The following is a 12,040-nucleotide window of genomic DNA, read 5'->3' as shown; positions in this document are numbered from 1 at the left end:
AAATGACATAGGATTTAGCCATTTTGAGAGACCCTTCTCAAAGATCAACCATTAGAGGGTCACCTTAAAGACAAAAACAAAAAATGTAGGTAGGTAGTAGAAGCAATGTTGTTGTCTTTGGGGGGTGTAGGGATGGGAAATGTGACTACACTAAGGGTCCATTTGGATGGAAGAGTGGAAAAATAGAAAGATCGAAAATGGAGAGAGAATAGAAAAGTAGGAGGATAGAAGATATTTTAGTTTTTTCTCATTGGTGTTTGGTTGAGAGAATGGAAAAATGAAGAGATAGAAAACTTATTTGTTTGGTTGAGAAGAAAAAAGAGAGGATAGAAAATGAAGTTGGTATAAATTTACAATTATATCCTCATTAAATAAAATAAAAAAGTAACACATTTTTTATTTGAAAAAATTGTGTATGGACATTTTATTAAAAAAAAAAAAAAAGCACAAGCCAAATGTAGATGAGCAAAAAAAAAAAAAAAAAAAACTACTAGAAGCATGGTTTTAAAAACCGAACTGGAGGCAAAATTAGATTTGCCTCCAGTTCTTGGTTTTCCCTGGTTTTTTATCTGTTTTGGGCATTTTTATTAGACCGAATTGGTACCTAGTTTCCAGTTGGATCAGCCGCTTTAGTTTTTAAAACCATAATTAAAAGTACAAGAAAAGACAAAAAAATAAAAGTAGAATAAAAGAAGAAGAAAAAAGAAAAAGAAAAAAGCAAATGGCAAGAACACGCCCATCCCATAAGAAGAAGAAGAAAAAGAAAAAGAAAATAAAAAAAGAGGCAAGAATGTTAATGCAGCACCCAAAAAAAAAATGGTAAGAACAAGTGAATAGTGTCCATGTGCACCATGCATGTGGGCATTTTATTCGGCTCAAATTGAGCTTTTCTTTCCTCTAGTTTTCTAACTTTTCTCCCCATTTTGGGGAGAAAACTTTTTGATGGACCCGGGGAGAAAACACCAGGGCCTCACCACTTATTTTCCTTCCCTCTCTCAACCAAATGACCACTCAAAATGTAATCTTTCCACTTTTCTCTTATAAATTTTCCATTATTTCTAGAATCTTTCAAAACAAACACATCCTAAGGAAAATAAAGAATATATAAAGTTATAAACTAGGGTTGAGTTTGACATTAGCTTTTAACTTTTAACTTTTATGTACAACTTTTTGAAACTTTATTTTTTTTCCACATTTTCTCATTTTTTCAAAGTACAAGTATACTTCAGGACACTTTTATCAAAACGTTTTTAACAAAAAGTTATATAAGTTATTCTAAATGGATACTAGGAAGAGTTTCATTAGATATAGATTTCTTTTAAATAGTCCTTTTGAAAGCATGCCCAAGGAGCAAGCATCCATCCAATCTTCGTTTATAGACATCAAATGGCCTTATTTCCAATTGTTAACTACTTATATCGAACAAGTTAGCAGCCAACCTCAGCTGAATGTTGGGAAAAACAAAAATAACTATGCTTATCCATATAATAAAGAAAAAAAAAAAAACCCCATATTAAGCCAATTTACCCACTAATGCTGCTACGAGTATAGAAGAAGATCGATAACATGCATGGCTGCCTATATAACAAGCTGCCTCTGACCTTTGTGCCATGTCCGCAAAATAAAAACCAATAAAAGTTTTTTAACTTAACTGTTATGAAAAATGTTGTGAAATTTTTTGCATACACAACATCACTCTCTACAAAATAGTTGCAATTTGGTATAAGCACTTTGAAATAAAACAAAATATCCACTTGGCACAGCCACTAGTCCAACTTGTATTATATGGTGTATGATTTTTCAAACAAAACAAATCAATACTTATCTTTTTAGTAAAGAATAACAAATTCTAATAAGATTTTTTTTTTTGGGTGTGTATTCATCAAAATATAATTTTATAATGTAATCAATTGACTTTTTATATAGAGTCCTTTTAAGTCCAAAACATAGTTATTAAACTTGGATTGGACGTTGAGTTAATGTACTTGGATTGGATGTTGAGTTAATGTATTTGGATTTTGTTTTTAAATTTTTCATTTTGAGATAATTACAATATGTTGCTTTTTGCATAGCTCTCCTTTTCCTTTAGACCATCAAGCATTTTATGCATAAGGAGGTGTCAATTTAGTTACAAGGTCATTCACTACTCTCTCTTCTTTTTCTTTTTTTTAAATTTTAGAAAGACGTCCTTGACTACTTGAACTAATACTTGAGCATATAAATTTGTGGATTTTAAATTATATGTTTGTAAACTTATAAACATATACATAAATAAAAACATATATGTATATATGTGTGTGTGTGTGTGTGAATATTTATTTATCAAAAAATATCTTGACCAAACCGAAATGGCATCCGGTACAAAATTGACTCCCTTCATTAAACATCTAGGGTGGCATATAGCATTTGAATTAATGACATGGAATATCCTTTCCATTTAATTAAAATTGATCCATTTCATGGTTCATATTAGATATAACAAGTTTAATGGTGTATTCAATGTCACATTAGATATAAGAAGTAAAATAGATTGGATTCTATTCCAAATGACATATATATGTTAAAGTAGGTTGAGTTTGAAGTTTTACTCTATCCACACACACACACACATATATATATCATATATTATATCCTGTCAAGCTGTTTTCTTATAATATATAGACACTGGTTGGTATAGTTATATATATGTTTCTTGCACCAACATAATGTAAAAGGTCTCTCCAAATGTTTGAAAGATGAATTTTGGAATTTGAGATATAGGCATAAAGTGTCCACAACTCTTATACTTCATATACGTTTCAGACAAACAATGAAGTAGAAGTGTCGTGTCAATTTCGTTCATGATTATTGTTTTTATATTAAAAAGGACTCAAAGCTAATGGCAGCCAACATTCTTACAAAAATAGTAAAAATTCTTGGTACGAAGTTTGAGTTATCAATGAATCTTGAACCTATCAATTTCAAAATTTTCATATTTGATTTGACCTATAGACGAATTTGTAAGCATGGTTCGTGTCAGCTATTAAAGCAAGGAGTTGGAGGCATATGCAAGAAATAGATACTACGCCCATTGACATTTGACATTTTGAATTGATTTGATCAACTCAAAGTTAACTTATTATAGTACTTGATTTGTTTTTAAAACATTTTTATAAAAAAAAAAGCTAAATTACTTTTATTTCCACTCATCCATATATATAAACCATATATATATACCAAGTTAATAATTTTTTTTTAAACAAAGAAACGACTACATTTATAATATAACAATATACATAACATAAACATAAATATAAACATGAATAAAATAATAAATAAATACAAACTAACCATTGGCACTACATATTCTCCGTGCCGTGGATTTGCTCTCTCTCTTATACAATACATACACTTTAGTTCAATTTAACTGATAGTTGTAGACGCTTGGGAAAGAAGGATGTGGTGAAAGATAGAGATGCATGCCAAGCTGTGGACGCTAGGCTTTTCTCGGTTTCCCTTTTTCTAGTTTCCACATTGGAGCTTGGTAACGTGTGATGTGCATGTATGTTGTTACTAGGGTGAGGTGTGTGCGTCTTTTTACTTACTTTATTTTGAAGAGTTACCACCAACTATTGGTTTTATTTTAGGTGTGATTGGTCATTTATTTGCTAATTAATTTTAATCACCTAATTAACTAAAAACCAATCTAAGGGTTCATAAGTTAATTAAGGTAACCAAAGTCTTGAATAAAAAATTTTTAGATTCAGAAGTTCAGTTATGGGTGGGGAATGTGTTAAGCACCCCATATTGTCTATCTAAATGATAGTACCTCATTTTAATTTAATCAAAATGTTCACATTTTGAAAAATAAATTAAATACTTGGCATTTGTTTGTTTGTTTGTTTGTTTGTTTTTTTTTTAAAGTGTTTTGGTACAAACAATACATATACATAACGTGTTAATATCTTATTTACATATGTAAATAGCGTGTGATATGATTTGCAAAGAATATGTACAAAAAGCATGCAAAATATATACATAAATATCATTTGAAAAATATTTAATACGTTGAATGAAATTATATATATATATATATATATATATATATATATATATATATATATATATATTATGTGAGTATTATTCACTATATAGCTAAAAGCAAAAATAAGCAATTTTATTATTCGATAATGTAAAAGGGAAGAGAGGGGGGAGAAAAAAGTGTCACCTTATGCCTTTAAAAGCAAAAATAAGCAATTTTATTCTCCAATTATAATTTTCATGCACAAACACAACAAACCAAAATGATTAGCGTAGGAGAGGGGGATACATCAATTGAAGTGGATTATGGATACATCACAACCTCTTTAAAAATTATGCCACTTAAGAGAAGATTATTTAAAAGCATTTTTATTTGTGTGGAAAGGGACATTCCTTTGGAAAAGAGGTTTTATTCATTTTATAAAGATGAGAAAGTTTCTTATGTTTATAAAAGAAAACCTTTTTTACATTTGAAAAGATGAGTATTTTCTTTTGAAAAATCTCATGACTCTTTGAAAATGCTTATTTTAGAAAAATGGGTATCTCAAAAGCTTATTTTAAAGGAAAAGGTTATGAGATTTTAGAAAAGGGATTTTAATGCAGAAGAAGCTCACCTCTTCTATTGTGTTGTGCACTTGTATGTGTCTTTGTTGTTTGTTAGTCTTAGAAAAAAAAATCCTTAAAGCAATAGCCGGGTTTTTCAAAAAATAAAAAAAATTCTCATTTTACACTCTAGAAAGTTTTAACAATCTGTTGATTCTATTCGACAACTCACCCCAACATCTCATTTCTTATTTTTCACATCACACCCAATACTATTCATTTTTTTTTTCACTCTCTCTTTCTCTCTTGTCCTATTCCTCTTCGTCTCTTTCTCCCTCTTCCTCTTAAGCAACCAACAACTACAACACACAGTCATCAATGCTCACTTCATAACAAACCCACCGGCCATCGCCCAACAACCACCGCCATAAACTCACATCTAGTGGTGGCAATTCGTGTTTGCAGGTTGCGTTCGTGTCGTGTTGAGTCATAAGTATCCGACTATATGGGTTGAACCGAACCCAACCTATTTAGTAAACGTGTTAAAAATCCTCAACCTTAACACAACTTGTTTATTAAACAGGTTAACCTGACACGACACGTTTAACTCGTTTAATTAACAAGTTATGTAAAAGTAAATACAAATGACTTGCTTAATAACCTATTTGATTAATAGATCAAACTTGACCTGAATAACATGTTATTAATTCCTATATATCTAAAATAAAAATAAAATTACAACAATAAATATAGTAACAAACATATAATTAGGAAAAAAAGCAATAATAATAACAATATGTCAAAAGCTAATATCTTTATAAGCTAAACGGGTCAGATGGGTTTGCATGTTGAACACGAGCACGAATCGTTTATTAAACAGGTTAGCCGTGTCGACTTGAATATGATCTAAAGTCGTTTAGCCTCAACCCATGACCTATTTGTAAATGGGTTAGTCGTGTCAGTTTCGCAGGTCGTGCTAAATTTTGCCATCCCTACTCACATCCATAACATACTGCCATCACCACCCATAAACCTCTCTTTCACTCTCTCTCTCTCTACTCGACTCTACCCCCTTAGACTCTCACGCATCAATCCTAGCAACACCAGATTCATAACCCACTACTATACCCACCATTTGATCTAATCCACTTCAACCAAGCAAAAAAAAAAAAAATCACAACAACGACTGTACCATCTCAAAGCAAGCCACAACCCACTAACAGCAACCCTAAATCGTTGAGAGAGATTAAGTTGAGATGGGAGAGAGGAGAGCAATGAAAGAGGATGGAGGGTAGGGGGGAGGAGAGAGAGAAAAACGTTGAGAGAGAGAGAGAGAGAGAGAGAGAGAGAGAGAGAGAGAGAGAGAGATTATTTTATTAAAGGAAGAGGGAAATTTTTGAATAAAAAATTATATTTAATTTTTAGCAACTGGCTACAGTAATTGTATCAGATACCAAGTTATTGTAGCTAAATGTAAAACAAATATTAGAAATACTAACTTGGATATGAGAAGTTCTTATATTTATTTATTTTATTTTTTAAAAAAATTTGATATATTAATAGCAATTTGGGTGTTCTAAAACACTTAATGTAGAGCATTAGCACCAGGTTAGCTAAATGCAAAATTTTTAGCATTTAACATACTATTCAACAAAAACCCACAAATATCAGATGTTTCAAATGCCAAATAAACTTTTTATTACTATTGGCATGGTATAGATAGAAATGCTATTTAAAAAAAAAAATCATTTTTCTCTCTGCTCTCACCTAGTCTATTGTCTATCTAGTTTCTCTCTCAGCCTCTCTCACTCTCACTCTTAGACATGCATCGACCTTTCCCCGCAATCGAGCTCTCCACACTGCCACCTCTCCCCGTTTCAATCTCTCTCTCGGCGAGTTGGAGTGGTTTGGTTTTTCTTTTCTTGATCTTCAGACATGGGTGATGGGTTTTGTAGTTATGTTTTTTGCAAGGGGTTTTTGTTTTGATTTGGGTTTTGTGATTTTGGTGGTGGGTTGTGATTTTATGTAGGTTTTATGGTGGTGGAGGGTTCTGGGTTAGGGATGGCAATTTTCCCCCGCCCCACCCTGCCCCGCAAAGGTGGTAGGGCGGGGATGGGGCAATATTTTGTCCCCGCACCCCGGGGCAGGGCGGGGATGGGTTTAGTATTTTCATCCCCAACCCGCCCCGCCCCGCACTAATAAAGACTATAATTATAAATTTAGTAAACCCTAAATCACTAATATTTAAAGTGAAACACAAGAGTACAAAATATGAGATAAAATATTTTTTATTCTAAAACCCTATTGCTATTGCCGCCTCTGACCCATCCCTCTTCTCTGTAGTCCATACGTGTTTTTCAAGGTTCATCTCATTCACGTTACATAGTGCTTCCAGACTTTCAGTAGGCAGGTTTGTTTCATGTTTTTTACTCATTTTTTTGCACATTGTTTCGTATATTTGACTATAGTAGGCAGTAGGTTGGTTGATATATTCGGCCCCACATTGTTTCATGTTTTTGCACATTGTTTCATTATGTATTTGGCCCCACATTATTTCATTTTTTTGCACATTGTTTCATTATATATTTTGCACAGGAGGGGAGAGATCTTCTATTTGGTTATATTCCAAAAACATTAAAATAATTGCAAAATTGAATGTTCAAAATTTCTTCAATTCTAGAACAAGCCAGAATAGTGAAGGGCCTACACTTAAAAAGAGTTTTTTGTTTTGTTTGTATATATGTCACAGTAGTTGAGTTTTAGTACTCACTCTATTCGGTTATAGAGTCATAGTTTTTAAAACTTATTTGATTGATAATCTTAAAGATTTATCTTTGTTAATGTGGTTAAATACTTATATCTATATCTTTCTATTGACAGTATTTTTCCTTGAAATGTGTGAAAGCATTACACACGGTTTAAATTACTTGAATTTTTTCATAAGTGATATAAGTTTATCTTTTACATTGTTCTACATTGTTTGTGTTGGAGACTTTTGGCTTAGGTTTTGGTGTATGTATAATACTTTTTTTATGATTGCTAAGTTACTAAATTATCATAAATAATTTTTTTAGGAATGACTTCAAGTGAAAACAATGGTAGCTCCAATCCATCTATCACACCCATTGGCAGCCATCAATATCCAATGATAGTAGATGAAGATAATACAACTCCCTGTTCAACTCCATTGGATAGGCCAGAAGATGCCCAAACCCAACCTAACAATGAGATAACTGAGGAACGAGGGAGGTTGAAATCAATTGTGTGGAATCATTTTAAGAAAAGGAAAGTTGATGGGAAAGACAAAGCTGAGTGCAACTATTGTACGAGATTGCTTGTAAAGGGGTCTAAAAATGGTACTAAACATTTGCATGACCACTTAAAAATATGTCCTAGGAAAAAGTGTAAGGACATTAGGGATATGAAACAAAAAATTTTGGTGAGGGATCAACATAATGTGGACTCAATGGTAGGTGTGAATGCTTGTCATTTTGATCAAGATGAATCAAGAAAAGAACTCGCACGTATGATCATCTTGCATGAGTATCCCCTTTCTATAGTTGATCACATTGGCTTTTGAAGATATTCTACTTCTCTTCAACCATTGTTCAAGATGGTTTGTAGGAACACAATCAAGAAAGACATTATGAGCATCTATGATCATAAAAGGAAGAAATCAATGCATGAAATAGAAAAGAATCGGAGTAGAATTGCTATTACCACTGATATGTGGACTTCACAAAACAAAAAGCGAGGGTTTATGGTTGTAACGACACACTTCATTGATGATTTCTGGAGATTACAAAGCTGAGTTATGAGGCACATTTTTTTTAAGTATATATTCATTTTTTTATTTAAATTTTTTTCAAATATTGTATGAACTTATTTCACTGTTAGTTATAATAATTTAAATTTCTTATTTTAGGTTTATTTATGTGCCATCTCCACATACAAAAGAAGTGCTTTCTGATGTCGTTTTACAAACCTTGTTGGAATGGAACATTGATAGAAAGTTATCTACTATAACAGTGGACAATTGCAATACCAATGATGCAGTTATAAATATTATACTAGACAAGCTTCAACGTAGTACCCTTGTTATGCGTGGATCAATGTTGCATATGCGTTGTGCAGCACATGTTCTTAATTTGATTGTTCAAGATGGTTTGAATGTTATTGGATCATGCATTGAGAAGGTTCGTGAGAGTGTGGGATTTTGGACTAGGTCAACAAAAAGAAGGCAACGGTTTACAGATACGGCTCGACAATTACATGTTGAATGTACCAAAGAACTAGCCCTTGATTGTAAGACTCGCTGGAACTCTACCCATCTTATGCTTTCTATTGCTATAGAGTATCGAGATGTCTTTTTTCGATTGAGCCAAAGGGAGTCATCTTATAAGTGCATTCCAAAAGAGGAAGAATGGGAGATGGCTAGTAGTATATGTGAGAGATTGGCATTGTTTTACAAGGTTACAGAGCTATTCTTAGGTACCTCATATCCTACAGCTAATCTTTTTTTTCCTAAGGTGTGTGAAATAAAAATTGCTTTGAATTCTTGGTTCACAAGCCCGAGTGATATAATTAGGAGTATGGCATTTAAAATGTTAGAAAAATTTGACTGTTATTGGAATGTGATTCATGGTGTTATGGCTGTAGCAACCATTTTAGACCCAAGATATAAGATTGAATTGTTAGAATATTATTTTCCTCTTATATGTCATGAGGCTGAAAATGAAATTCAAAGAATTAGAGATACTTGCTATGAAATGATTCGTGATTATACTTCTAGGAGAATGGGTAGGGAAGGTACTCATGGCACTTGTGTAAGTAAGGATCCACAAGTTGATGACTCCCTTATGGACTTTGAAAGATATCTTAGTCAGAAAAAAAAGGGTGGGAATATTAAATTGGAGTTGGAGCATTACCTTGAGGATGATCTAATGCCAAGAACGTTGGAGTTTGATATTTTGGCATGGTGGAAATCTAATGGGCCTAAGTATCCTACTTTGCAATGTATTGCAAGGGATATCCTAGCCATTCCAGTGTCAATTGTTGCTTCAGAATCGACATTTAGCATAAGTGGTAGGTTGCTAAGTCCACATCGTAGTAAACTTCATGCAAAGACCGTGGAGGCATTGATGTGTGCTCAAAATTGGTTATGGGCTAAAATCAAAGGTAATCAAATTTACTAGTTAGTCTATTTAATGATTCATGTTGCTGCATTCTTCACTGTATTTTTCAATTGTTTGATTAAATTTGTTTTACTTTTTTTAGGCCCTTCATCTATTGTAGATGGAATTGAAGCTAATACATTCCAAAACATCCTTGATGATTCTGATGATGAAGAAGAAAGTGGTGTCACTACATTGGGAGAAAGCGAAACTTATTCTTAAAGAACTAGTCAATTTTTATTTGTTATAAGACAATGTTTATTTTGTTAAAGAACTAGTCAATTATCCTTGATGATTCTGTTCATGCAAAGACAATGTTTATTTTGTTATAAAAATTTTTGAATTATGTTGTTAAGTATTTGACTATTTAAATACTTGGTTTATTTAAATGCTTGGATTTTAAAACATTTTGTTTTGTTGTGATTTATATTATTGTACCAAAAAATTTATTTATATATATCATTGTATTAGGGGCGGGGCGGGGTGGGTCCCCGCGGGGCCCCAAGGGGCAGGGATGGGGCAAGGTAGTTTTCCCTGCACCCCGAGGTAGGGCGGGGATGGGGAAGGGCAACAACCATGCGAGGCGGGGACGAAGATTGCATCCTCTGGCCCTTCCCGCCCCATTGCCATCCCTATTCTGGGTTTATGGTAGTGGAGGATTCTGGGGTGGAACTATTAGAGAGAGAGAGAGAGAGAGAGAGAGAGAGAGAGAGAGAGAGAGAGAGAGAGAGAGAGAGAGAGAGAGAGAGAGAGAGAGAGGAATAAAAAAAATGAGTAGATGTGATAAATTTGAGATGTGATGTAGAGTGTTTCTCCAAAAAAAAAAAAAAAGATGTGATGTACAGTGATTGAGTAAGAGCATTCCCATCAAGTGTGTTAAATGCCAAATATTTGACATTTGACACACTAAACTCTAAAAAACAACTTTTATCAAGTATTTTAAATACTATAATATTTGGCATTGATAAACAGTGCAATCTCAAATTTGAGACTGCACTGTTTACAAATTGTAAAACTTATATAATTTTTTTATTCAGTTGGGGTCCGATTTTTTTAAAGAAAGAATAAAAATTGAATGAAGCTGTAAAAAAAAATGAATAAAAAAAATTAAAGAAAGAATATTTAAATGAAATTGTAAAAAAAATTGAATATTTGATGTTTGGTATATTGTAAAATGAGGTGTTAAAATTGTAAAAATAGTGTTTTGAAATTATAAATGCTAAAATTTTTACAATTGTTGATAAAAATGCTTAAGTTAATTGTAAGTTAAATTTAATAAATTAGCTTATTGACGTGTTAAATGGTAAATTTTTTAGAGGAGATTATACTAGAGCTATCGGCTGTGTCAACATCTTAATCCGACCACATAACATGAAGATGAGCGGCTGAGATCATTCCTGCCCATCTATAAAAGCAGCAACTAGGGGTTTTAGGTATTGGCATCATTGTTTGATTTCTCTTCTCTCACAGTTATCACAGCCGCTCTCTGAACTCCATACAATCTTTTTTCCTTTTTTTCATATTTGATATTGATGAATTTGGTAGTGGCTACATGTACCAAGAGAAGGGTGAGAAACTTTGATCAATACCCTTGTTCTTGAATTTGCCAAAGTGGCTGTAGCTAAATCAAACATCTTTGAGAAGTTAACTGGCCGGTTGTTGTGAAATCTCTTTGATTTCTCTCTGTCAACTAATCTGCTTACCGAACTTCTCACACTCTTTTTCTTCTTAAATCCAAAGAAAAAATTATTTTGTGGGGTTGAAAGAGAAGGGAGAGAAGAAGGAAATGGCATAGGATTTAGCCATTTTTAGAGACCCTTCTCAAAGATCAACCATTACAGAGTCACCTTCCAGGCAAGCTGCTTTGATTTCCAGCAGCTTGCGTCTATTGGTGCCTATATACACTCTAAAATCTTCTTCAGCGTTTTACAACTTTTTTATTTTTATGTTTATATTTATATTTTTCATAAATTTGCTCCAAGATTTCTAAAATGGTCAATCTATTTCAAGTTTTCCCTGTTCATATTTATTTTTCTGGATGTAGGTTGTATTTTTACTCTTTTGTTTTGAATGTCATGTCAATTTCTTTTTAATTATTTATTACGAATATATTTGTTTAATTTTATTTATTTATTTTTAACTTATAAGAGTATACTTGTTTATATGTAGCTTGTTAAAATTGTACTTTTAAATTTTATTAGTATTTATGGCCCTGCACAGTTTAATCAATCAAGAATCATATATTAATATATAAATTAAGAAAATATTTTAATTATTAAAAATATATAGAAACCGATAAAAAA

The 12,040-nt window shown here is 32.4% G+C and overlaps 1 non-coding gene across 1 annotated transcript; it reads left to right on the top strand.

Annotated features, from left to right (window-relative positions):
• Nucleotides 1-11,349: 11,349 nt before the first annotated feature.
• LOC142637746 (small nucleolar RNA snoR109) lies at nt 11,350-11,456 on the top strand. The gene has a single exon (XR_012844871.1). It is a non-coding gene; the product is annotated as a small nucleolar RNA snoR109 (small nucleolar RNA).
• The last annotated feature ends 584 nt before the right edge of the window (nt 11,457-12,040 follow it).

The sequence above is a fragment of the Castanea sativa genome, chromosome 5, assembly GCF_040712315.1.
Source record: "Castanea sativa cultivar Marrone di Chiusa Pesio chromosome 5, ASM4071231v1".
Classification (NCBI taxonomy): Eukaryota; Viridiplantae; Streptophyta; class Magnoliopsida; order Fagales; family Fagaceae; genus Castanea; species Castanea sativa.
Note: the sequence above shows the minus strand (reverse complement) of the source record. Positions and strands in the feature narration are given on the sequence as shown.